Here is a 27,484-nt window from a genome sequence, read left to right on the forward strand (position 1 = left end):
CTATCTTCGGGCGTCGGGCCGTATGGTCCGCCGATCTTCCTGCTTGGGGGAGGGAGGAAGCGGACGTTGTGCGCTGCGCTTCCGCTCCCCCCCCCCCGACAGGAAGTTCGGACGCCCGAAGATAGCAGGAGTCCGGTGGCAGCAGGAGAGGCAGCTGTTCTTCCTGCTCTGGGGGAGAAAGCGGAAGCTGTGCACGTGCTTGAATGTGTATGTGTGGATGAGAATGGGAGTGTGTGTGGGTGAAAACTGGAGCCTGGGTGTGTATGTGGGTGAGAATGGAAGCTTGAATATGTGGGTGAATGGGAGCTCGAATGTGTGTATGTGTGGTTGAGAATGGGAGCCTGGGTTTGTGGGTGGGTGAGAATGGGAGCTTGAATGTGTGTATATATGGGTGAGAATGAGAGCCTGGGTTTGTGTGGGTGGGTGAGAATGGAAGCTTGAATATGTGGATAAGAATGGGTGCTTGAATGTGTGTATGTGTGGGTGAGAATAGTACCTTAAATGTGTATATGTATGGATGAGAATGGGAGCTTGAATATGTGTGGGTGAGAATGGGAGTCTGGGTTTATGTGTGTGGGTGAGAATGGGTGCCTGGATGTGCGTCTGTGTGTGCATAAGAATATAAGCCTGGGGAGGGGTGAGAAAGTGAGAACTTGAATGTGAGCTTGGGGGGGGGGGAGAGCATATGAGAGTGAGAGCTTGAGTGTGTGAGAGGGAGTCTGTGAGAGAAAGCGTGTATGTGTGTGTGTGTGTGTGTGTGTGTGTGTGTGTGTGTGTGGAAGGGAAGAAGACAGTAATAGAAGAAAGACACTGAAAAGGAATTAGGAAATGAGCTATAAGGGAAAAAATGGGAAAAAGAGACCAGGACCAACTGATTAGAAAAATACAAAGATCAGACAACAAAGGTAAAAATATATATCTATATTTTGAGATGTTAGCAATTTAAATATAAGCAACACAACCGCTCTCTCAAAATTTATGGACAGGTAGGAGCCGTGTATAAAATCGTAATAATAAGAAGGCTAAAGTACCACAAATCACCGTGAATTATGTTTGTATCATTAAGTAAACCTCATACTTAGGCGTAGATGTGAATGCTATGCTGCATAATTTGGCATTATTTATCAGTAAAAAAACAACTAGTAGACCTGCATGCCTACAGCCCACCCATGTTAACCTTGTGCCCACCCAAAAAATCAATTCTGGCTACGCCACTGATGGAAATACTAGACACTCTTTTTCCCTACTATTGAAAGGCACTTGGTGAACACTCTGGGGGCTGCTGCTGTTGTTGTATTCTAATTAGACATTGTCTGTTAAGATTTGCATGGGTGATATATCCTTCTGTAAACATAACAATTTAGTTTCGTAAAAGGGTCGTGTTTGAACCTTCTTTGTGTTGTGGTGTCTTGGTGAAACATAATGGGAGACTGTAGGGCTGCATTTTGATTCTTTATTGCTTCTATCATTTCTTTTACCTTGTCTCCAAATAAGTTGTCTCCTCCACGAGGCATATCTGCTAGTTTTTTGTGGATATCATTCCTAAAACCTGAAGATCTTAGTCATGCTAGCCTCCTTGCTACTATGGCTGTTCCTGATACTCTTGTTGCTATATCAAAGGAATCATAAATTGATTGTGTAATGTGTTTTGCAGAATCTTTTGTGTCTGCCTTGGTTTTGTTGAAAGACTGCTGTTCCTCATCAGGCAATTTAAAGGAATATTCCTGTAGTTTTTCGAGGTTATTGTAGAGATATTGGATCATCTTGATCTGATATGCCGCAATTCTGGTTTGTAACATTGCTCCTTGGTATGTCCTTTTTCTGATTATGTCCATTATTTTTGGGTCCTTGCCTGGATGAGTGTTTGAGTAAGTTTTTGCTTTCTTAACCTGCTTCATTATTGATTTAACTATGATGGAATCATGAGGAAGTTGTACCTTTTCAAACCCTGGGCATTTCTGTATTCTGTACTTTACACTGATATTCTTTGCCACTGGAGGACCAGAGAAGGGTATTTTCCAGATCTTATTTTGTGCCTTAATGAAAACTAACAAAAAACTGCAGACACTTCTGTATCAACAGCATAACAATCAGTAGAAAAGAGAGGTGAACATCCCAATTATATATAACTTCAAATACAATTGATATCAAATATTCTTGTGTAGACAATCTTAATGCCTTTTCACCAAGCCAAACTCAAGACACCCATACTTAAACATATTAAACATGTATCCACGAGAGAACGATCTTTTACTATAGCAGGAACCAATGTTTGGAATAAAATGCCCACAGAACTGCGCCTGGAGCCATGTCACAAAAAATTCAAACAAAACTTAAAAAGTTGGCTCTTTAGAAAAGCTTATACATAATGTCTTCTTAATCTGCAAACTGCCTTCCTACTTTAAGCAACCATCCACCCCCCCCCTCACCCTAACCCCCTCACCCTTAACTTACTCTGATTGAATGTACATAGTTATACATCGTTTTATAGTTTTTATATTATGATTACTATTATTTATTGTTATTTAAACCCAATTCACCTTATCATGTATAGATTGTAATTATACATAGTTTCCACCAAGAGATTAGACGGGATTCAATAATACTATATGTGGACTTTTGCCTGGTTCGCTGACCATATTGATATATGTTTGTTCCTTCTGAATTGATTGTAAAGCCTGTTGCTAAATTTTGTTCAATGTAAACTGAGGTGATGTTTTGAAACTTGCCGCGGTATATAAAAATCCTTTAAATAAATAAATAAATAAATAAATAAATAAATAAATAGAGATCCCTTGAATTCTACCCCTGAAATAGGAGATAGCTGCAACCTAACTTACAGACTTCAAGGCCAGACACTTCTCCAAGCCTCGCTGCAAATATCTAAATGCCAATTAGAAACAACCATTTATTGCAGCATGTTTCAAAGAGGTGCCAAAATCGAATATAAGCCAGAGAAACTTCAGCCTTTCCTCATAGGGGAGCTGTTCCATCCCCTTTATCATTTTGGTTGCCCTTCTCTGTACTTTCTCCATCACAACTATATCTTTTTTGAGATGCGGCGACCAGAATTGTACACAGTATTCAAGGTGGGGTCTCACCATGGAGCGATACAGAGGCATTATGATATTTTCCATTTTATTTACCAGCTTTAATAATGGTCCCAATCAGGGGCTTCCTCAAACTTAGAATCCTGATCAACTCTAAGGAATTTCATCTCCAAGAAAAAGGCAAATAATTGTGTCATCTTCTCTAAGGGCACTTCACCTTCCTTCATAGAACATAGCTGGCTGAATCCAGTTGTTCTTCAGGCTCCTCCCATGCCTTCCCTGGGACAGGAAACAGATAATTTATTCCCAGATCAATCCGCTTACTGGGAACTCAGACACCTGACTGGATCTATAGTTGAATCCCAAGTCAACAGAAAGTCTCCTCCTGGCATCGGGCTTCTGACGTGCACAGAAAGCATGATGTAAAACTCTAAGGAATTTCAGAGAAAAGTCCTCCGAATCCAAAGCCTGGCCTACAATAGCCTTTTGAACTCCATAACTGCATCTTCCAAGGGAGCCAGAACTGGAAGGTCTCAGAAATCTCCTGCAGCCTCTGATGCTACGGAAATTCAGAACCGAACACAAGTGAAGGAATTAACATGGCCACCGTTCCCTCAAAAAACGCTGCTCCTCTCTCCTGATGAGTGTCTTGATTGTGGTACAGGCAAGGATTGCTCCCCCAGCAGTAAAAGATACCACAGCCAAAAGCTCTAAGGCATAGATGGCTCCCTGGGGAGGGGCCCCTGCCTGGCAGCATGCATTCCCGCATCTGCAGGCCCTGCAGTGGTAGCTGCGCTCAGAATTGTTTTCTAAATTATGAGAGGGCTTTGCACCTCCCCAAAGCAGCCCAGCTCAGGAAATCACTGGAGCCAGTTGAAAACAAAGTCCCCCAAAGGGACTTACCTGAGATCTGTTTTCAGCCTCTTTGCCTGTCTCTGCCCCATTTCAAAGACCTGTGTCTCTTTTCTTCCAACTTTAAAACAGCTCTGGAGCAGAGAAGGGTAGGGAGACAGTGAGGTTTCTGTAAGTTTTCCTTTTTTTTTTTTTTTTAAGGGAAAACTTTCCCCCCTGGACTCCACCGAATCTCCTTTGGAGCTGGAAACCCTCAACACAAGCTTGCTCTCCTGGGTGTACTAAGGGCCTAGTTTAAGACTCTGTCAGTGCCTAAAATCCCTCTGTACCACCAGGGAGTCCTACCATCTGCTGGCAGCAGAGAATTTTGTTTTTTTGCTGTGCTGCACCTCCCCTGAGTACTGGTAATGATGTTACAAAGGAACACCGTGTGCTCTGTCTCCAACTGCTGGAAGGGGGACATAACCCATTTGTCTGGACTGGACTCGTGAAGTGGGTTAAAACTGAAGTTACCATTTCCTAAAGAGTTGTAATAAAATGGATAACTTTTAATGTATTTGATCTGTTTTGCCTTGCCCCAGGCTCAAGTTTTCAGCCCATTTGGATTCTTTCCTAGCACCACTCACTGCTTTTTATTTGGGGGGTGAGTAGGAGAAAAGGCAGCTAAGAATGAGGAACCATGGGCCTTTATTTGAAGCTGCCAAGATTTCCCCTCACTGACCTAATTAGATCTCATCTTCCTCCTCCTCCTCTATCTTGGCCATGTAGTTCAAAAGGAGGCATGGTGATCTGTTATTTACTTTGCTGCCTTTGAATTTCTTCGAGATCATCATTTACTAGGAGAAAATGTATAATACAGACGTAAAGCAAACGGAGGAGTAGCCTAGTGGAGCAGTGGGTTGTGATCCAAAGAAACCATGGTTCAAATCCCACTATTGCTTTTTGTGACCTTGGGTAAGTCACTTTTACCCTCTATGGCCTCAGTTTCAAATTTAGATTTAAGCCCTCTGGGAATAGGGGAACACCTATAGTACCAGAACGTAATCTAATTTGAAGCCCCTGAAAAAGTAGAATATAAAAACAAAAGGGAATATCCCTTTGCACAGACACTATTTCCGTTTTACATTTATTACTCCACCGTGGATAACCCTCACAGTGCCTATGTCCTAAGCATTTTTCCAACAGAAACAAAATGGCAGAAGACCCCCTGTACACAGACCCCTTGAAATCTACTATGCTTATCATTTGTGATGTACCTGAATTTCCACCAAGTAAATGGGTTCCATAAGCCTGGGTTGTGCAGTTAATGTGGAAGCATAAAGGACCCTCCTGGCAGTAGGAATTATTTGGCCGCCGCCACGATGAATAGCATCAGCGTGTAAGGTCACATCATGAATATCAAACCGAACTCCTCTCATGTTCTCTTCACACAAAACTCCCTGGTAGCAAGAAGAAGATCAGAAATGTGTTAAAAGTTGAGAAAGAGAAGAAAAACAGCCGGGGGCTCCTCTATAGTTGGTTGATGGGCAGCAGCCTTGGATTCCAAGCTCAGTTCAGGCTTCTGTTCCTCCAACAATGCCCCACGGATCAGGAAGAAGGGCATGTCAGAATCTACTTTTTAGATGCCACTACACAACTGCTTGAGAAGAACACTATAGCAGCTTCAACTCTCCAGACTAGCAGAGTGTAACAAGCAGCACCTACTCTAGAATGCAGAAAGAAGATGAATACCCTAAGTTCTGTGCAACGCAATCTAAATTTAGCCCAGCTATCGAAGGAAGGTAACACTAAAGAAGGCACAGAGTCCACAACGGGCCCAAAATAATTTCAGTACATAACAGACAGCAAGACAATTTCAAACTGATGACTTTCTACAAAAAGTACAGAACCATGATATAAAACCAAATGTGGGTGTGATTCACTACAGCTTTTCTCCCATTTTGTACCTAAAGGAAAAAAAATTGAGTGAATCCGGCCCTTTGTCTTAGTTATACCTCAGTTACCCTCATAGATATTCAACTGGGAAAATAGTACTTATTGCCCTTTAATAATGCAATTTAAAATTGGATGATTTTCCAATTTTTGTTGATAAATTTGGGTTTTAACATGTAACTACTGAATTAGATTTATTTGAAATCCCACTGCCAAACAGTATTTTATGCACTTACCTCCTTTGTTGCCCACTGAAAGCCTGCAACCACACTGTCTTTGATTTCATTCAGGTATTGAACACCCTTTGTGATGTCAACCAAGATGTTGGGACCAGTTCCATCAGGTCCAAAGCACCAGATCTTACGGGCTTCTGTTACATCCCATTCATACTTCTCTGCCAGGTAGCGGGCACGCTGCTTGAGCTCCTGACGCGAGCTTACATCTCCTTTGTCAATGTCTTCTGCTAGTCCATCAGGGAAGGGCCGGGCTTTCATGTAAAGCCTGTTGTGTTTATTGGAGGACTTAGATAAGCAGAGCTGGTTAGATTCTTCACTTACTGTCTCACGGTAAGATACCACAGGGTCTGATTTCTACAGGATACAAGGCAAATAAAACAAACTTGAATGTACCTTCAGTAATTCCTGGAATATACTGGCATCAGTTTGATTCTTGTCTATTGTGAAGATTCAAACAGCTTGCAATCCAACTTTTTATAATAAAACATTAATAAAATTAATCTGAAGGAAGGTATACAACTATCTATGCTGGAAATAAGTCTATGGTGTCATAAATGAGCTTCATTCCTCAGAGCAAGAACTGAGTCATAGTGTCTTCCTGTATCTGTTCTCAGCATTCACTAAGAAAACAAATGCTGACAACTACAGCAGCTCACTGACTTCAAACTAAAATAAAAAAGAAATCTGTGGGTTTGCAGTATGATGCCCAAAAATTTGACATCTCCTGTCTATTAGGGATATATGCCTATGGGAGAATGATAAGCTCAGACCCCAGAAAAAGGAAGGATAATTATTGTTGCAGTAGTAAACCCTGCTACAGAGAATGGCACTGAAAAGTTAAATCATAAAAGGAGAGTTTCCCTCTGTTGTTGCAGAAATCTGGATGGGACAAAGAGGAGGGAGCTGAAAAAAGAGGAGGAAAAGTCAAACTGAAGAGCAAAGCTCTTCATGATTTTTTTATTTATTGTAAAAAGGAAAAATTGTTTCTTATCTGCTAATTTTCTTTGCTTGAGTCCTACTGGATCAGTTCAGACAGGTGTTTTTTTTTCTCCCCACCATCAGATGGAGACAGAGAAAGCAAATGTTGCTTACCTGTAACAGGTGTTCTCACAGGACTGTAGGATGTTAGTCCTCACATAGGGGGGACATCACAGGATGGAGTCCAATCACGGAACACTTTTGTCAAAGTTTCAAGAACTTTCACTGACACCTACTGGGCATGCCCAGCATGACACTAAACCTGCAGCCAGCAGGGGTCCCCCTTCAGTTTTGTTTAAAGCTACAGGAAGTGCCGAAAAATAAAATAAGAAAACGAACCCAACACCACGGGGGTGGTGGGCGGGTTTCGAGAGGACTAACATCCTGCTGTCCTGTGAGAACACCTGTTACAGGTAAGCAACATTTGCTTTCTCACAGGAAAAGCAGGATGGTAGTCCTCGCATATGGGTGAGTACCGAGCTGAGGATGTCCGAGATGTGCAATAGGCACAAGGACTGGGGTGGAATTTGGTAGAGGGCATCCTGAACCCTAACGGGCAGGTGGAAGGGTGATGGTACATCAAGTTGTAAAAAGGTTGTGCAAGACAGACTGGCCGAAGAAGGAATCTTGTCTTCCGGCCTTGTCTAAGCAATAATGAGCTGTAAAGGTATGGAGGGAACTCCAGGTAGCAGCCCTGCAAATGTCAGGAAGCGGCACCGAGCCTTGGTGTGCTACAGAAGTCGCCATGGCCCTCACAGAATGTGCTTTAACACTGTCTTGACGTGGAATGCCTGCTTGTTGATAAAAAAGGGATATGCAGTCCGCTAACCAGGAGGAGAGAGTCTGCTTACCCACAAGCTGCCCCAATTTGATGGAATGGAAAGAGACAAACAATTGAGTGCTTTTCCTGTGGGCAGCTGTACGATCTAGATAGAATGCTAGAGCCCGTTTACAATCAAGGGTATGCAGCGCCTGTTCTCCTTGATTGGAGTGGGGCCTGGGAAAGAAGGTAGGTAGTATAATGGATTGATTAATGTGAAACTCCGATACTACCTTAGGTAAGAACTCAGGGTGAGTGTGGAGTACTGCCCAGTCCTGCAGAAGTTTAGTGTAAGTCGGATAGGTAACTAGGGCCTGTAACTCACTAACCCCAGGTATGATGTTCTCCACTAATATCGGTATATAAAAGTTTTAAATAAAATAAATAAAACTCTGCGAGCAGATGTGATTGCCAAAAGAAAAATCACTTTCCATGTGAGATAGCTAAGATCACAGGATTGGAGAGGCTTGAATGGTGGTTTCATGAACCGTCCCTAAACCAGATTGAGGTCCCAAGAAGGGGCCTGAGGACGCAGTGGAGGTTTGAGGTGAAGCAAGCCTTTCAGAAAATGTGTTCTGAGGTGATTGTATGCCACCTGTTGTTGAAATGGCACAATCGACCTCCCACAGGTATCTGAGGCAGTGGAAACTGGCTGCTGCTCTCTATGCAAGAGTCAAAAACTGGAAGCAGGGCCCAGCTGAGGAGCTGCTTGTGGCTTTGTTTATGAGGTTGACGAGACTGGGCCTTTTGGAAAGGTCTCGTGGAACGAGTTCTAGACGGTGGTGGATAGGACTTCTTTGGACGGAAGAATGACTTTTTAGTATCCTTCCTGAAAGGCTGTTTGGAGGAATACTCACAGGGCATCAGAGAGAGCTGGCGAAGGGTCTCATGATGGTCCTTGAGTTCTGCCACCGTCTGCTGAATCTGTTCGCCAAACAGATTGTCTCCTATGCAGGGCAGATCAGATAATCTGTCTTGTACTTCAGGGCGCAAGTTCTTGCCGAAATAGCAGTTGCAGATACCGTGGAAACGGGGTCGAAGATATCATAAGAGGATCTTATTTCATGCTTCCCTGCCTCGAAACCCTTGTGTACCAGGGTTTGAATGTGTTCCTGGAATTGCTGAGGCAGGGAGTCTGCAAAGTCCTGTATCTGCTTGTACTGGGTCATATACAGCTGGTAGGAGGTGATCCGAGAGATAAGCATTGATCCCTGGAAGACGCGCCGGCCAATGGCATCCAGGAATTTCTGTTCCTTACCTGGGGGAAAGGAAGAGTGGGGTTTTGATCTTTTTGCCCTCTTTTGGGCAGATTCTACAACCACAGATTGGTTATTCAACTGAGGTCTCTGGAATCCTGGGGCTGACTGGACCAAATTAGTGGTATCAGCTTTTCTGTTGACTGGAGCAACAGAACCAGAGTGTTCCCAGTTCTTTTTGAGGAGATCCAAAATAACCTGGTGAATAGGGATGGAGGTTATTTCCTTGGGAGCATCCAGGAATTGTAACAGCTCCATCATTTGATGTCTATCATCTTGCTCAGGCTGTAATTGGAAGGGAACCAATTCAGACATTTCCTTCACAAAATTTATGAAGGACAAGTCCTCTGGAGGAGAACGCTTCCTACTTTCAGTAGGAGAAGGTGGCGATGGTAAGTGTCTTGAGATGAATCGTCAGTCCAGGTGTCATAAGGATCAGCACCTGTCCCTGTAGGAACCTGAGAAGGACCGGATGATGGTATTCCTGAAGGTCCTGGTCTAGGATCTGAAGGCATCAAGGGAAGTACTGGAGGCACCGATGAAGGCATCAAGGGCATTGGTGCAGGCATCAAGGGCATCGAATGATGGATCGGTGGCGCCGATGGGCACATCGGCATCGGAAGGACTCCCGATGGAGGAATGCGGAACGGTGTTTCCCCTCCCGATGACAAGGTAAGCGGGGAAGGCACCGGAGCCATACGTGACCCAGGATCCATTGGTGGAAAAGCGGCTATGAGCGCTTTCATCTTCGAGAGCAGCGGTGCCAATGCTGCCAGAATGGGATTGATGGTCGGTTCCACGATCGGCACTGATTTCGGCGCCGGGGGACATTGGAGTCTGTGCATTGCCTTATCGATGGCCTCCTGAGCCATCCAGTCCAGTTCTTCACGGAGACCTGGAGCAAGCAGCCCCAGCTCCGGAAGGGAAGAAGGAGGCAGAGGCATAGCCGGAGGGAGCACCGTTAAAGGCAGAGTCGCGGCTCCCGATACCCGTCCGGGTGAGGGTTGCCTTGGTGACCCGGTCGCAGAAAGGGTCGGTGCCTTTTCTGGATGGGGTTTCTTCGATGGCGGCTTGGACGATGGCGAGGTCAAAGATTTTCCTTCCTCGATAGTTCGAGACTTGCGGTGTCGATGCCGATGTTTTTCTCTATGATCCCCTCAGTCCTGAGGGGGAGTAGAGGTAGTCGAAGGCTGAGAAGTTGTTGATGCCGGACGGTCACCAGCCGGTGGCCGATACTGGCGCAAAGTGGACGGTGCCGGTTCAGATGATGTCGATACAATAGATAGTGTCAGAGTTTGAGAATGGAAGAAAAGTTCCATTTTCTCCATTCTGGTCTTGCAACCTTTTGGTGTCATTAAGGCACATTTGGTGCAAGTCAGGACATCATGCTTGCACCTGAGACACATTACATAGACTTTATGCGGGTCTGTTATGGACATGGTGCGAGTACAGTCCGGGCACCGACGGAACCCCGACGCCATGCCTTTGAAAAATTTAGTCGCGGTACGTTGGACGGCCAGAAGGCCGCAAGGGCCAAACTTGATGGAAATCGACCGAAAACGGGTAAAAACTTACTGGAGTACCGCGGAGTCAAAAAATTTGAAGGAGGGACCCCTGTGTGGTATGAAAGTTTTTAGTAATTCCGTGAGGAAAACTCCTGTCAGGAATCTCTGTGGAGCTCCTTAACCTGCGTGGCTACTGCTGCACGGAAAAAAGAAAACTGAAGGGGGACCCTTGCTGGCTGCAGGTTTAGTGCCATGCTGGGCATGCCCAGTAGGTGCCAGTCAAAGTTCTAGAAACTTTGACAAAAATGTTCCGTGATTGGGCTCCATCCTATGATGTCACCCATCCTATGATGTCACCCATCCTGCTTGTCCTGTGAGAATAACAATTCTACTGAATACTTTGTACTTAAGCTACTGTACCACCTGCAGTTTCTCAGTAACGGGCCGTTACAGAAAAAAGTGCAGGAGAGCGGGTGAGCGCCCGCTCTCCCGACTTGCGCACAGGCCACTCTCCTGTGCGCGCGATTTAGTATCGGCCCGCATGCAAATGAGGGCCCGCGGCAAAAAGAGGCGCTAGGGACACTAGCGCGTCCCTAGTGCCTCCTTTTTGACAGGAGCGACGGCTGTCAGCGGGTTTGACAGCCGACGCTCAATTTTGCTGGCGTCAGTTCTCAAGCCTGCTGCAGCCACGGGTTCGGAAAAAGGACACCGGCATAATTGAGCGTCCATTTTCCGACCCGTGGGCCGCCAGCCGATTTAAATTTTTTTTTTTTTTTTAAATTTTTGATTTTTTTAAATTTTGGGGCCTCAGACTTAATATTGCTATGATATTAAGTCGGAGGGTGTACAGAAAAGCATTTTTTTCTGCCTTTCTGTACACTTCCCTGGCGCCAGCAGAAATTAACGCCAGCCTTTGGACAGGCGTTAATTTCTGAAAGTAAAATGTGTGGCTTGGCTGCATATTTTACTTTCTGAATCGCGCTGGAATAATTAATAGGGCCATCAACATGCATTTGCATGTTGCGGGTGCTATTAGTTTCGGGGGAGAGTTGGATGCACATTTTTGACATGCTATTACCCCCTTATTGTATAAGGGCTAAAGCTAGCGCGTCCAAACACAAGCTACTGTATTGGCCCGTAAATCTGTAAAAGCTAAACTCAGACCCCCTTTTGAGCAGGGGAATATTAACACATTGGTGAAGCCAAAACAAAGCTAGAAAACTCTCCACTGAGAGAATGTAAATGCAATAAATCAATCACTTATTAAAATATACATTCCATCAACAAAATGTCAAACCTAACTTCTTGGGACAGTGAAACACAGCATTGGCTCTTTTGTGGGATGGTTTAGATACAATCTACAATCTCTTGCCATGCAATGGGCTGCAAATGGTGTCAGAAAAGAGCACCATATACTCAATCATTTGCTGGTTCAAAAATGTTTCCTAATAATCTCCTATATATATAACACTTCCCAGTATTAATGCATATCAAATATTTAGCTCAAGATAGCTGTACATCGCAGTCCCGTGATTCAAAAAAAGCTGTGATCAATACAGATGCCCAATGCTACATAGGCCCATGTTTCAGCGTAAAAACACCTAAGAACATAAGAAGAACATGCCATACTTAAGCAAGCTTTCCCGGACACAAACTAATGTCTTCACCTTTATCTTTCTCGAAACAAGCAGCTCACAACCATGTTTTTGTATATAGTTTGTATATTGCTTAACTGTTACTAATATATTCTTTCATTTCCTCCTTCTCCCAGTTCTTCTACCCTTGTTAATTGTAACTGTACCTTCTGCCACAACAGTTCCAGTTTGATGTATCTATTGCACTCCTGTTTTATGTAAACCAGCATAATGTGTTTCTCATGAATGCCGGTATATAAAAACCTTAAATAAATAAATAAATAAATACTGGGTCAGACCAATGAATACATTTTTCTGAAACTCCAAAATACGTGGTAGCCAGGGTAATTGGTAACAAGGATATAGATCATAATTTTCTTTGCAAAATGTTTATCCATTTACTGTAGCCATAGTAATATCTCTGCAGCACATATGCATGCCTGTAATATATGTTATTGATTGATATCCTCAGCTAAAGTGCTTCTGAAATTAATGCAGCCAAAGGCTTCTGTTGCAATGAGGACCCTTGGACCAAGGAGGGGTTGGCTCTATCTACAGGGGGCGAAGCCCGCTGAAGGATCCTGCCATTGGCAGGCAGCCCGGGGTGATGCGGAGACCCTACCGGACCTTCACCACTACCAGCCCTTGTTCCCCGCGGGTTGAACCAATGGGTGCCGGGCCGGCAGGCCTTAGGCACGGGTCTCCGTGTGAAGGTTCCAGGTGAACATTGGACGAATGCAGAGTCAGGGCAGACAGTGAGCAGAGGAATCCAGGAGACTAGCCAAGGCCGGGGCTGGCAGCAAGCAGGGGAATCCAGGAGACAAGCAGAGGAATCCAGGAGACAAGCCGAAGTCAAGCCAGAGGAGCAGTCTGAGGAGCAGGACTGCTGGATCAAGAACTGAAGCGGGAACGGGATCAGGAACTGAAGCGGAGCTGAATCAGGAACTGAAGCAGGAGCAACACTCTACCTATGTGGAGCTGAGCTGTTGCTGAGGCGATTCTGGGAGGGCAGAGCTGTTCTTATAAAGGGCCCTCTGCTGATGTCATCAGATGGGGCCGCGGGTGAGTTTCCCGCCGCGCCCTTTTAAAGCTCGGGGCAAACCGCACGAGTGAGCGCCTAAGGGATCCCATGGGGGAAGGCGCACTGGCGTCAGATTGCTGCGGAGGAGGGCGGCGGCGGAACGTGGTGGCCAGCCAGCATAACAGCTTCATTTATAATTCAGTAAATAATCACTACATTGTAAAGATATAAATACATCAAATACTACACATTCTTACCTTGATGGGAATACATGCATGGTCTTCTTCAAGGTCTTTAAGACAAATTTCTAGATGGAGCTCCCCAGCACCAGCGATAATGTGTTCACCAGATTCTTCAATTATACACTAGAGAAAGAGAGAATTCATTACTTAAATCAAGGCCCATTAATATTTTAAATTTCTTTTTCTTAATACAAAAAAATCCCTTCTAGTACCACTGAAAGAAGAGCTCCCTGAAGAAAGAGCATCGTATTTCTTTGTAAAGCATCCCTAAATTGTAGAAACAAGCACCAACACACTGCTTAAAGTTTCCACGCTGAATTGCTACCAAACAGACTCTGGCATGCCTCATGTGCCAGGAATCAGTGCATTCAAAATATATGATTTTCTCTCTCTCTTTCTCTGTCTCTCTCTCTCTCTATATATGCAAATCTACATACACACACACACATAGGGGTAGATTTTAGAAAAGTACACCTGCGCGTATTTTTGTTCGCGCACCAGGCGCAAACAAAAGTACGCCGGATTTTATAAGATACGCGCGTATCGTATAAAATCCGGGGTCGGTGCGCGTAAGGGGGTGCACATTTGTGCACCTTGCGCGTGCCGAGCCCTACGCGCGCTGCCCGTTCCTTCGGCTTCCCCCCCACCTTCCCCTACCTAACCCACCCCCCAGCACTATCTACACCCCCCCCTACCTTTATCGCGAAAGTTACACCTGCGCTGGTCGGCTGCCGCCGCGCGATTCCCCAGCCCCGGAGCGATTTTGGAGGCCTTGGCCACGCCCCTGAAACACCCCGGGCTGGAAACACGCCCCCTCCAGAACGCCCCGAATGTTGCGCCGCCCCCCGACATGCCCCCCTAGCAAAGCCCCGGGACTTACGCGCGTCCCGGGGCTTGTGCGCGCCGCCGAGCCTATGCAAAATAGGCTCGGCGGGCGCGGGGGGGGGTTTAAAGGGTTACACGCATAGGGGCGGATTTTAAGAGCCCTGCTCGCCTAAATCCACCCAAATCCGGGCGGATTTAGGCGAGCAGGGCCCTGCGCGCCGGTGAGCCTATTTTACATAGGCTCACCGGCGCACGCAGACCCCGGGACTCGCGTAAGTCCCGGGGTTCTCCGAGGGGGGCGGGCCCGGTCGTCACGGCGTTTAGGGGGCGTGTCGGCAGCGTTTTGGGGGCGGGTCCGGGGGCGTGGTCATGGCCCGGGGCGGTCCGGGGGCGTGGCCGCGCCCTCCGTACCCGCCCCCAGGTCGCGTCCCGGCGTGCTAGCGGCCTGCTGGCGCGCGGGGATTTACGCCTCCCTCCGGAAGGCGTAAATCCCCCGACAAAGGTAAGGATGGGGTTTAGACAGGGCCGGGCGGGTAGGTTAGGTAGGGGAAGGGAGGGGAAGGTGAGGGGAGGGCAAAAGAAAGTTCCCTCCGAGGCCGCTCCGATTTCGGAGTGGCCTCGGAGGGAACGGAGGTAGGCTGCGCGGCTCGGCGCGTGCCGGCTATACAGAATCCATAGCCTTGCGCGCGCCGATCCTGGATTTTAGCGGATATGCGCGGCTCCGCGCGTATCTACTAAAATCCAGCGTACTTTTGCTTGCGCCTGATGCGCCAGCAAAAGTAGACCAAATCGCGCGGTTTGAAAATCTACCCCATAACGTATGTGCGTAACCCTTTTAAAATCTACCCCATAGGTTAGTACACGAAATGATCTGGCTTATGATATTTCAGGTCCTGCAGGCCATTTAGAATTTAAAAAATAATCCTGAAAAATTATAGTGGGTCCAACATTGATGGAACTCATTTTGTGCACCAGTTTTTGAGAAAGAAATCAGACTTGCAGTTACAGCAACAAATCTCCCAAGGTTTTAGGATTAAGTGCTTCTTGCAGTTGCCTTTATTAAGGAAGTTAAGACAGGGATGGATTACAACAGAGCCTTTCTCTGTTAAGCATCTGTTCTTTGCTACAGGCTTCTGAAGGAAATTAGGCTTACCAAAGAAATCTCCCTTTTCACTAAATTGCTGACAATGTGGTTGTTTGGTTTTTCGTGATGTAAGGAGTTGTTTTCATGCTTAACCTACACTTTGTCATTTTAGGTTTCTCCTCTGATTGGTCACTTAAGTTACAGGTTTTATATGATTTACTTTTATTGTGGGATCTTAGTTAAGTTTTCTATTTTAATTGAATTTCTGTTGCAGGAGAAACCATATAATAGTCTGTTGACACATAACTTACAACTTGCCTTCCAATTAACAAACCTGAAGCTCCCCCACCTTCTAAATTAACTCCAGCTCTCCCTCTGCTTCCTGCTCCAGCCCTTTCCCTCACAAGTAGCCTGAAGGAAGAGGAGAAGAAATGGGGGAGGATGAGACTGGAGCAGACAGAACAAAAGAAAGAAGAAGCACTCTGCTCCCTAAACCAATCCCTTCCCTGCAGTTGTTTCCACCCATGTCCTCCTGCCTGGAAGGGAACAGGAAGGGAGGGTGAAGTCGGAATAGACGGAGAAGGTGGTCAGAATGTTTGATCTTTCAAAGATCTCTTAAATCAAACCAAAGATGGTTTTGATATAATTCCTGGATGGCGTGATTAAATTCTTCTAAAGCGTTATCTTTGATATGTTTGCATAGTGAGAGTTGCAGATTATGAAAAATCTGTCACAAGAAATCAGGGCTGGTTATACTGTGATTTGATTTAATGAGTGTTTTTATGATTAGATGGTATGTATTTGTACTATGCCCTTTTATTTTAATTTTATAGCTTATATTTATTTGTATGTTTTGTGACTTGTTTTGTATTTGTTGCTACTGAATATATAAGGCATAATATATGATAAGATGAGTAATAAGTATGTAAATACATAAATAAAATCATCTGAACAAGAGCTCTATTTCTGCCGCCACTTGGCAACTCCTCATGCCTCCCTGATGATTCACATAGACTACTGATGTTGCATAGTCAGAAAACACCCTTAATGATCTAACCTTGAATCAAAGGACGAAACACCTGGAGAGTTTTCCCTATTGTTCTTGTCTCCAGGCGAAAGATGGACCAAGATGCCTCTGATGAGTTCCATAGACCCTGAGTCAATCTGCCCTGACAATGAGTGCTCCATCCAACAAGAGAGGCATCTGTCATAGCTACTATCCAGTCTGGTGACTCCAAAGGCATCCCTCTGGTCAGATTCCTCTCAGAGAGCCACCACCCTATGCTGACTCTGGCATCTGGATCCAAATTCAATTGCATCTTGAAATCCTTTGATTGTACTTTCAACCACATCAGTAGTGATCTTTATAGAGGCTACATATGAGCTCCTGCCAAAGGAATAAGATCCACCACCACTGCCACCACCATAGAACCCAGCACTTGCAAATAATCCCAGACCCTGGAAGACTTCAACCTCAACAGGTTCCAAACTTGCCCCGTAAGCTTGGCAATCCTTTCTGATGTCATGAATACCTTGGCTTGTCCGGTCTCAAATCTCACTCCCAAATATTCCAGGACCTGAGAAGGCATCAATCTATTAGAAAAGTTTATTACCTCTAATAGATTGATGTAAAAGTTCCATCACACTGGCTTTTTGATCTTCAGTTCTCCTGGTTAGCCATTACCTTCCAATCTGTAATGTTTGGAAAACTAATTCAGCAATGACCAAGTTGCAGGCCTTACAAATGTCTATCAATGTAATGGCGATTGCCTCTGCCCATGAAGAAGATTGGGCTCTAGTAGAATGGGCTTGAATGTGCTTCGGGGCCTGATGTGCTTTGAGCAAATCTGCTGCAGATATTGTCTTCTTGATCCACCGTGCCAGAGTAGCTTTACAGAGTATTCTTATGCAGCCCTCTAAAAAGAACAACCAATCTACTCCTATACTGGAAGGGAAGCTGCCAAACCCGCTCTTAAAAACTCTGCCACAAAAGAGGCCTTGTACCTGGCTCTCACATCCAGATGATAGTGTTTAGAAATGGAATGTAAGGAAGATCAAGGTGTTGACTTACAAATATCCTGTGGAGAGACTAAATACTACCCCACCCAAGAGGCCACCTGAGTTCTAGTTGAATACGACGAGTGAGGTTATCAAATTTGTGGATACAAAATTATTCAGAGTAGTTAAATCACAAGCAGACTGTGATACATTACAGGAGGACCTTGCAAGACTGGAAGATTGGGCATCCAAATGGCAGATGAAATTTAATGTGGACAAGTGCAAGGTGTTGCATATAGGGAAAAATAACCCTTGCTGTAGTTACACAATGTTAGGTTCCATATTAGGAGCTACCACCCAGGAAAAAGATCTAGGCATCATAGTGGATAATACTATAAAATCGTCGGCTCAGTGTGCTGCAGCAGTCAAAAAAGCAAATAGAATGTTAAGAATTATTAGGAAGGGAATGGTAAATAGAACGGAAAATGTCATAATACCTCTGTATCGCTCCATGGTGAGACCGCACCTTGAATACTGTGTACAATTCTGGTCGCCGCATCTCAAAAAAGATATAGTTGTGATGGAGAAGGTACAGAGAAGGGCAACCAAAATGATAAAGGGAATGGAACAGCTCCCCTATGAGGAAAGGCTGAAGAGGTTAGGGCTGTTCAGCTTGGAGAAGAGACGGCTGAGGGGGGATATGATAGAGATCTTTAAGATCATGAGAGGTCTTGAACGAGTAGATGTGACTCGGTTATTTACACTTTCGAATAATAGAAGGACTAGGGGGCATTCCATGAAGTTAGCAAGTAGCACATTTAAGACTAATCGGAGAAAATTCTTTTTCACTCAACGCACAATAAAGCTCTGGAATTTGTTGCCAGAGCTTTATTTAGTGTAGCTGGTTTCAAAAAAAGTTTGGATAAGTTCTTGGAGGAGAAGTCCATTAATGGCTATTAATCAATTTTACTTAGGGAATAGCCACTGCTATTAATTGCATCAGTAGATTGGGATCTACTTAGTGTTTGGGTAATTGCCAGGTTCTTGTGGCCTGGTTTTGGCCTCTGTTGGAAACAGGATGCTGGGCTTGATGGACCCTTGGTCTGACCCAGCATGGCAATTTCTTATGTTCTTATGAGATCTTCTTGACTTAGTCAAAGGCTTACCCTTATCAATATAGCCTAATGACATACTCCATAGTATAACTGATGCCTTGGTTACTGTTTCACTTTTCCAATGAACAGCACAAAGAGATGATCTTATTTCCTAAAATCATTTGTGACCTTCAAATATCTCAAAAGCACTCTTCTCACATCCAAGGAATAAAGTCTACTGAATTGTCTCTCATTTTCCTGTTTACGGAAGGACAGCAAACAATCTTTCTGATTTAAATGGAAGGGCAACATGACCTTTGGAAGAAAGGAAAGTAGTGTTTGAATCTTCACCATATCTCTCATAATCACCTAAAAAAGGTTCTCCTCAAGACAGGGCCTGCAACTGAGATCCTTTTGGCTGAATAAATTGTTAAAAGAAATACCACTTTAAAGTTTATGAGCATGATAGAAATTAACCTAAAAGATTCAAAATGTGAGCCTGACAAAAAAGCACTGTACTAAATTCAAATCCCAAGATGGAAAACAATCTCTCACAGGATCTCAAATGTGTTTAGCCCCTTTCAGGAAAAATCCAGATGTAAAGACAACAACCGTTCCAACATGCAGCCCCTAAAACACACAACTGCGGTAACCTGCACCTTTTAAGGAGTTAAGAGCCAATCCTTTTGATAGACCATCCGGTAAGAACTCAAAAATAGCTGTTACCATGGAGCTTCTGGGCATTATCTGCTACCTTAAGCACCACTGCTCAAAGGTCCTCTAAATTCTCTCATAAGCCAAGGAAGAAGAGGACTTCCTGGCCTTCAAAAACATGTTCGGCACCACTGGAGAGTAACATTTCTTTATTAAACGAGCCCTCTCAGGGGCCAAGCTACAAGACAGAAATGTCCAAATTCGTTGTGGTGAAATGAACCCTGTGAGAGAAAATCCTCATTTTGAGGAAGACGCAATGGATGTCCGTCCAATGATCTGATGAGATCTGAATATCATGGATGTCAGAATTGCTAGGCCCGAATGACTTGAAACCCTCAGAATCACTCTTCCTATAAAGGGAACTGGAGGAAATACATACAATGTTGCTGCTTATGCTCAGTGCTGAACCATGGTATCCATCCTGAATGATCACATCTGTTTCCTCCTGCCATAAAGCTGCTGAACTTTTGCATTCACTCTGGTTGCCATCAGATCTATGCACACTGTTCCCCATTTGTCTACTATCTGAACAATTACCACCTGTGATCATGACCATTCCCAGGGGTTGATTACATTCCTGTTGAGAAAATCTGCATGAATGTTTTCTACTTTTGCAATGTGCAAAGCAGAAATTGCCTTGAGATGTTTTCTGCCAAGCTAAGCAACAAGTCCATTTCTTCTGACACCTGAGGGTTCTTGGTACTCTCTTGATGATTCACATAAGCCTCTGCCATAGCATTGTCCGACACAACTCTCTCTGCCTGACCTATGAGAAGGGGTGCAAAACAGAGAAGGGCCAACTGTATTGCCCTAGTCTCCAACCAATTCACTTCCTCTGCTGACCATAGGCCTTGAGCAATGTGACCCAAACACTGAACTCCTCAAACAGATAAGCTGGTGTCCATCATCATCGCTACCGAGGTTGGAGTCTCTAAGTCTACCCCTCTCAGAAGACTCTCAGGATCCAACTACCACACCTAACTTACTCTGACCTGTTCAGGTACCTGAAGTCGGACAGAATAATCCTGTGACTGAGGATGCCATTTGGACAGTAACGCTTTTTGTAGAGGCTGCATTTACACTCTTGCCCAGAGTGCTAAATTCAATGCTTCTGCCATAGAACCAACAGCTGCAGATAACTCTAGAATGTCGGTGCCCTAAACAACACTAGTGACCAAGCCTCCTGCTGAAGCTTCTGAATCCTATGATCTGTCAAACACACACGATCTATCTCCATGTTGAACAGAGCTCCCAAGTATTCCAAGGTTTGGGAGAATTGTAACTGCTTTTGGAAAAGTTCACCACCCAACTGAGCTCTGTAACAAGTGGATCACTTTGTTGGTGGACACTGACCTCTCCTGCTCCAATTTCACCCATATAAGGCAATCATCCAGGTACAGGTGCACTAAGATCCCTTCTTTTTGCAGTGCAGCTGCCACCACCACCACCACCATCACCTTTGAAAAGCTCCACAGAGCTGTGGCTAGAATAAAAGTCATGGTCTTTAACTGAAAATGTCCTCTTAACACTGTGAAATGAAGAAACTCTTTATGACACTCTCGGATTGGAATGTGGAGATACGCTTCCATAAGGTCTAGAGCTGTCAGGAATTCCCCCTGCCCTACTGCCAGAATGCCCATATCTCCATATGGAAATGAGATACTCTGAGAAATCTGTTGACCTATTTTAAGTCCAGGATAGGCCAAAAAGTTACTTCCTTCTTGGGAACGACAAAGTAAATTGAATAACGCCCCTCACCCCATTGAGATCTTAGGACTGGAAAATGAGTAGCCTCTGAAACATAACTCTGACTGACTGCTTCTCTCTTCTGGACTGCACGACAAGAAGAAATGATACAAGTGTCTAGAATGAGATGAGAGAATTATAAGGCATAGCCTTTTCGGAAGATCTCTAAAACTCACTGATCCAATGTAATTTGGACCCAACTCTGATAAAATTGGGACAGGCTTTCTCCTGAATCAGCGATTAAGAATATAAGAATCTACCATACTAGGTTAGACTATGGATCCATCAAGCCCAGTGACCTGTTTCCAACAGTGGCCAATCTAGGTCACAAGTACTTGGCAAGACCCCAAGCAGCTATGCTGCTATCACGCAGTGATAAGTAGTGGCTATTTCTTAAGTCTACTTGATAACAGTTTATTGACTTCTCCTTAAGGAACTTCTCCAAACCTTTTTTTAAGCACAGCTACATTAACCTCCTTAACAATATCCTCCGCAATGAATTCCAGAACTTAACTCTGCACTGATTGAAAAATAATTTTCTCCAATTTAAGATAGCCAGGTATATTCAACGGTGCAACTGTGCCGCTGAATATACCCTGCTAGTTAGTCGGATATGTTTATCCAGCTAACTAGCTGAGCCGCAGAGCGGTTGAAAATGGACCCCGCTGTTAATACAGTTGTTAATACAATTGTTACTTAGGGTAAAACTTGTTTTGATAGTGCAATTAACAGATACAGATTTTAATTTGTCAGCATTACAGGTTATCATTGACACTTTGAAATCTCCATCACCATTGTGGGCATATCAGGAATTTGTTGTTAAGTTGGCTAAGTTATTCCTGACTAAGAATTACTTCAAATTTAACAATCAGGTTTTCCAACAGATCAAGGGGACTAAAATAGGGGACCCCTTGGCCCCCTCAGTGGATTGTTTGTATATGTAATCATTTGAGGAAATCCACATCTATGGTTCGATTTATTGGTCTCAGGTCAAACTGTGGGTTCAATTTATCAATGATATTTTTTAATTTGGATGGGGACTGTGGAAAGTTTGGGTGGTTTTGTTGAGTTCCTAAATCAGAGGGCTGTTAATTTGAAATTTACTGTATAACATGATATGTGACAATTATTTTTTGGATGTGTTGGTCTTCAGGCCATCCCTGGCCTGGCTCAACGCTTGCAGCAGCAACAGCAGTGCCTAGATGTTCTGGCAGTCACCGTGGAATGTCTGGCCAATTGCTTGGACTCTCCTGCCACACCCAGGATCTCGGCTGCCCCGCCGGTGCCTCCCACGTCTTCTTCCCCACTGTTGTACCTACCAGCTCCGCCCAGATCCACCGGGGATGCCAAGTAATGCCAGGGGTTCTTGAATCATTGCTTCATGAGATTCTCCCTCCAACCGACTCAGTTCCCCACCGACCAGGTTAAGACCACTTTCATCCTTTCCTTACTGGATGGGAAGGCCCTGGCCTGGGCCTTCCAGTTATGGGAATGAGGGGACAATATCCTGGGAAATCTGTCTCGGTTCGTCCAGACGTTCCAATAAGTCTTCGATAAGCCAGGACGCCAGTCCACAGCCACCTCGGAACTGCTCCATCGACGCCAGGGTTCTCGTACTCTGGCTGAGTACACCGTGGAATTTCGCACTTTAGCCTCCGAACTGGGCTGGCAGGATGACAGCCTGCGGAGTATCTTCCTAGAGAGGCTGGCTTCCAGAATAAAAGATGAACTGGCAGCTCGAGAATTGCCTGAGGAGTTGGAAGGAGTTGGAAGCACTCATTGACCTGGCAGGCCAGATCGACCGGCGCCTTCAGCAGGGCATGAAGGAGCTGAGACCTGGACACTGAGTGGCTCCTCTGTCCCCATCATTCTCTCGTCCGCTGACCTCCCCAGCCACCGCCGAGTCCCCACAGAGAGGGGCCTATGCAGTTAGGCTGAAGCAATTTAACGCTTGAGGAGAAGCAACGGCACAGGACTCTCGGACTGTCTGTACTGCGGCAAAAAGGGCCACCTACTAGCTCAGTGTCCAGAGCGTCCGGGGAAACTCTCGGGCCTAGGTGTCTTGGGGGAGCTGACCCTAGGCTGTATCAACCCTGCTCCCCAATGTACAGTACCAGTAACCCTCCAATTCTCCGGGGATCCCTCACAACTCTGGCCTTTATCGACTCCGGAGCTGGAGGAAATTTCGTCCTAGCTGAACTTGTCAAGCAGCTACAACTTCCAGTGCTCCCACGCAAACCTTCGCTTTTGATCTCCTCTATCCACAGGGATCCTCTGCCTGGACAAGAGTCTTCCTGTACAGCTCCTGTAACCCTCCGGACTGGAGTACTCCACGAGGAAAAGATCTCCTTCCTGATTCTTGATAAAACCGTCCATCCGGTGGTGTTTATTTATTTATTTATTTATTTAAGGTTTTTATATACCGGCAATCATGAAAACATATCTTGCTGGTTTACATGGAACGGGAGTGCATTAAATACATCAATTCGAACTGTGGTGACCGAAGAAACAGTTACAAATAACAAGGGTAGCAGAACTTGGAGAAGAAGGAAGAGATAGGAAAGAATAAACGGTTAAACGGTATAAATAAATTAAATGCTATGTACAAAAGGCATGATTAGTGGTTGAGAGTTTTGTGGAGTCCTTGGAATATGTCCTTGAATTGTGTTATTAGATTGTGTCTTGGAAAGCTTGCTTGAATAACCAAGTCTTAAGTCTTTTCCTAAAAGTTAAGAGGCAGGGTTCCAGTCTGAGGTCTGTAGGAATGGAATTCCACAGGGAAGGGCCAGCTGTGGAGGTGGCACGATCTCTTAAGGTGATGTGTCTGGTCATTTTCGCAGGGGGAACTTTGAGGGCGCCTCTGTGAACATCTCTGATCGGTCTTGTCGAGTTGTATACTTGGAGGGGGATTTGTAGATCGAGGGAGATGTGCTGATGAATAGTTTTGAAGATGATGCATATGGCTTTGTACATGATACGGAAGTGTACGGGTAGCCAATGTAGCTCTTTCAGAATGGGAGATATGTGGTCTCTCTTTCTTGCGCCTGTTAGTAATCGGGCTGCTGAGTTTTGAACCATCTGTAATGGTTTGGAATAGGATGAGGGCAGACCTAGCAATAGGGAATTGCAATAGTCTATTTTTGAAAAAATGACTGCTTGGATGATTGATCTGAAGTCTTGAGCATGGAAAAGAGGTCTTATCCTCTTCAGAACCTGGAGTTTATAGAAGCAGTCTTTGGTTGTTTTGTTGATATGTGCCTTGAAGTTTAGCCGGTTGTCAATTATCACTCCTAAGTCTCTAACTTGTGTGGTAGGTAGGTTGGTAGGAAAAGTAGTATTAGTGTTATTGTTTTCAGGAGAGATGAGTAGGATTTCAGTCTTGGATGAGTTTAAGATGAGGTGTAAGCTGTTTAGTAATTGTTTGATTTTCTGGTGGCATGATTCCCAGTAGTCAAGAGTTTTAGAGTATGTGTCTTTGATGGGGATGATAATTTGGATATCATCTGCGTAAAGGAAATACTTTAGATTGAGGTCGGTGAGAAGTTGGCAGAGAGGAAGAAGGTAGATATTAAATAGAGTCGGAGATAATGAAGAGCCTTGTGGGACTCCTATGACAGAGTCAAATCTTGAGGATTCTTTGTTTTGGAGTTTAACTTTGTAACCTCTGTTATTGAGAAAGGTTTTGAACCAGGATAGGACGGTGCCGCTGATTCCTATGGACGAAAGCTGGTTTAGGAGGATGGCATGGTTGACCGTGTCGAACGCTGCGGATAGGTCTAACAAGATCAGTAGGAAGGAATTTCCTTTATCAAGGCCCATTAAAATATGATCTGTCAGCGAGGTGAGGAGGGATTCTGTGCCTCTATTTTTTCGGAAGCCGTGTTGTGGGGTGAAGAGAAGATTGTTGTCTTCAATGAAATCTGAGAGTTGAGAGTTCACTAGTTTTTCCATGATCTTGGCGATGAATGGGAGGTTAGCTATGGGGCGGAAGTTGTTGGGGTCCTTCGGGTCAAGGTTAGGTTTCTTTAGGAGCGGTGAGATTGAAGCCATTTTGAGATCATCAGGGAAGGTTCCTTGGGCTAGAGAGCAGTTGATGATATTTGTCAAAGATGTGGCTATTGTGTCTGGAATAGATAGAAGAAGTTTAGAAGGGATGTGGTCTGCAGGATGAGACGACGGTTTCATTCTTCTCAGGATGGCTTGTATCTCAGTGGAAGCAACGGGTGTTGGGTCTCCCCTGGCTGCATAAGCACTCTCCTACCATCAACTGGAAGACCCTCCAGATTGCCACGTGGGGGGCTGAGTGCTTCTCCACTTGCCTTCAGGATCTGCCTCGTCCACGGCTCCTGCTTGCTGTCACTACTCTGCCATTACCACCTCAGTACGCGGACGTCTTTTCGAAGGAAAAAGCAGAGACGTTACCCAAGCACCGCCCTTTTGACTGTGCAATCAATCTTCTTCCTGACACAGTTCCTCCCAGAGACCAGGTATACCCATTGTCTTTTCCGGAAACCTAGGCGATGTCCCAATATATCAAGAAGAACCTAGATCAGGGCTTCATTAGACCATCCACGTCCCCTGCAGGCACTGGATGCTTTTTTGTAGCCAAAAAGGATGGCTCATTGAGGCCTTGTATTGATTATCGGGGTCTCAACACCATCACTCTCCAGGACCGCTATCCTCTCACCCTCATCCCTGAGCTCCTGGATCACCTTCAGGGAGCCAGGGTCTTTACAAAATTGGACCTTCGCGGGGCCTACAATTTGGTCCAAATCAAGCCTGGGGAAAAATGGAAGACCGCCTTTAATACACGTGATAGCCACTATGAGTACCTAGTGATGCCTTTTGGCTTATGCAACGCACAGGCGGTCTTCCAAAACCTAATGAATGAAGTGTTTCGGTACATGCTCAACAAGTGTGTGATTGTCTCCTTCGATGATGTCCTGATCTACTCCAAAGACATGAGTACCCATCGTGCTGAAGTTCGCCAAGTCCTTCAGCGTCTGAGAGACAACCATTTATTTGCTAAATTGGAGAAATATCTCTTCGAGCAGGAGTCGTTACCCTTCTTAGTGATTACTGTCTCCACGACAGGCTTCCAAATGGACCCGGACAAACTAACCAACATCCGGGAGTGGCCTCAACCCGTGGGACTCCGCTCACTCCAACGATTCCTTGGCTTTGCCAACTTCTATAAGAACTTCATTCCACAGTACTCTCGCATCGTGGCACCACTCACTGCCCTAACTAGAAAGGGTGCAGATGCCAAACGGTGGTCCCCAGCAGCTGTTACAGCTTTTGAAGAACTTAAACAGGCTTTTCTACAAGAACCTTGCCTCCCGGACCCTTCTCGTTCCTTTATTGTGGAGGTGGATGCCTCCGACATAGATGTAGGGGCTGTACTCAGCCAACACTCACCCCAAGGAGCCCTGCAACCATGTTCCTTCTTCTCCCGCAAATTCTCCCCGGCTGAGAGGAATTATGGAATTGGAGATAAGGAGCTCTTGACCATAAAATTGGCGTTAGAGGAATGGAGACAGTGGCTGGAGGGGGCGCAGCATCCCATTACGATTTACACCGACCACAAAAACTTGGAATACCTCAATAAAGCACAGTGTTTGAATCCATGCCAAGCCAGCTGGTCTCTCTTCTTTAGCCAATTCCATTTTACCCTACGATACTGACCGGCCATAAAAAGCGCCAGGGGGGATGCTCTATCTAGACTCCACGATCCTGGAGATACCCTGGACCAACCCTGTTTCATTCTGGATCCTGCCCAGGTCATCGTGGCCGCCACTCACACAATACCCCAGGGGAAGACAGTAGTTCCACTCCGCCTTCAGCCCAAGCTCCTAGCTTGGGGGCCATGATTCCCTCACTGCCGGACACCCAGGTAGAATTCGTACCATGGAGCTGGTGTCTCGCTACTACTGGTGGCCCCGCATGGCTCAAGATGTGCAAGCCTACGTTAGCTCCTGCTCAACCTGTGCGCAACAAAAACCCTTACCATGCCGTCCTTGGGGCCTTCTCCAACCTCTCCCAACTCCGGACGAACCCTGGACGCATATCTCCACTGACTTTGTGGTAGATCTACCTCCCTCTCAGGGCAATCAAGTGATCTGGGTAATAGTGGACAGATTCTCTAAGATGGCACATTTTGTTCCTCTCCCCAAGTTACCTTCCGCCTTGGACCTGGTGCGACTGTTCACGCAGCATGTTTTCCGCCTCCATGGCCTGCCTCGACACATCACCTCTGACCCGTGGTCCCCAGTTCACTGCGAAATACTGGCGCTCCTTGTGCAAAAACTTCGGGATCCAACTGGAATTCACCATGGCTTTCCACCCCCAGGGGAATGGCCAGGCAGAAAGGGTTAATCAGGGTTTGAAGACCTTCCTCCGTTCCTTTGTAGGGAGCCACCACGACGATTGGGCCTTGTTGCTACCTTGGGCGGCGCTGTCGCACAATACTCATGTACATTCCGCTACCGGGGCCTCTC

At 45.4% G+C, this 27,484-nt stretch overlaps 1 protein-coding gene across 1 annotated transcript in view; it reads right to left on the reverse strand.

The window, feature by feature from the left end:
- The window catches only part of LOC115078026 (elongation factor 2-like), a 262,581-nt gene that overhangs the window by 21,920 nt on the left and 213,177 nt on the right, over positions 1-27,484 (reverse strand). The window lies entirely within an intron of this gene.

This window comes from Rhinatrema bivittatum, chromosome 1 (genome assembly GCF_901001135.1).
Source record: "Rhinatrema bivittatum chromosome 1, aRhiBiv1.1, whole genome shotgun sequence".
Taxonomy (NCBI): Eukaryota; Metazoa; Chordata; class Amphibia; order Gymnophiona; family Rhinatrematidae; genus Rhinatrema; species Rhinatrema bivittatum.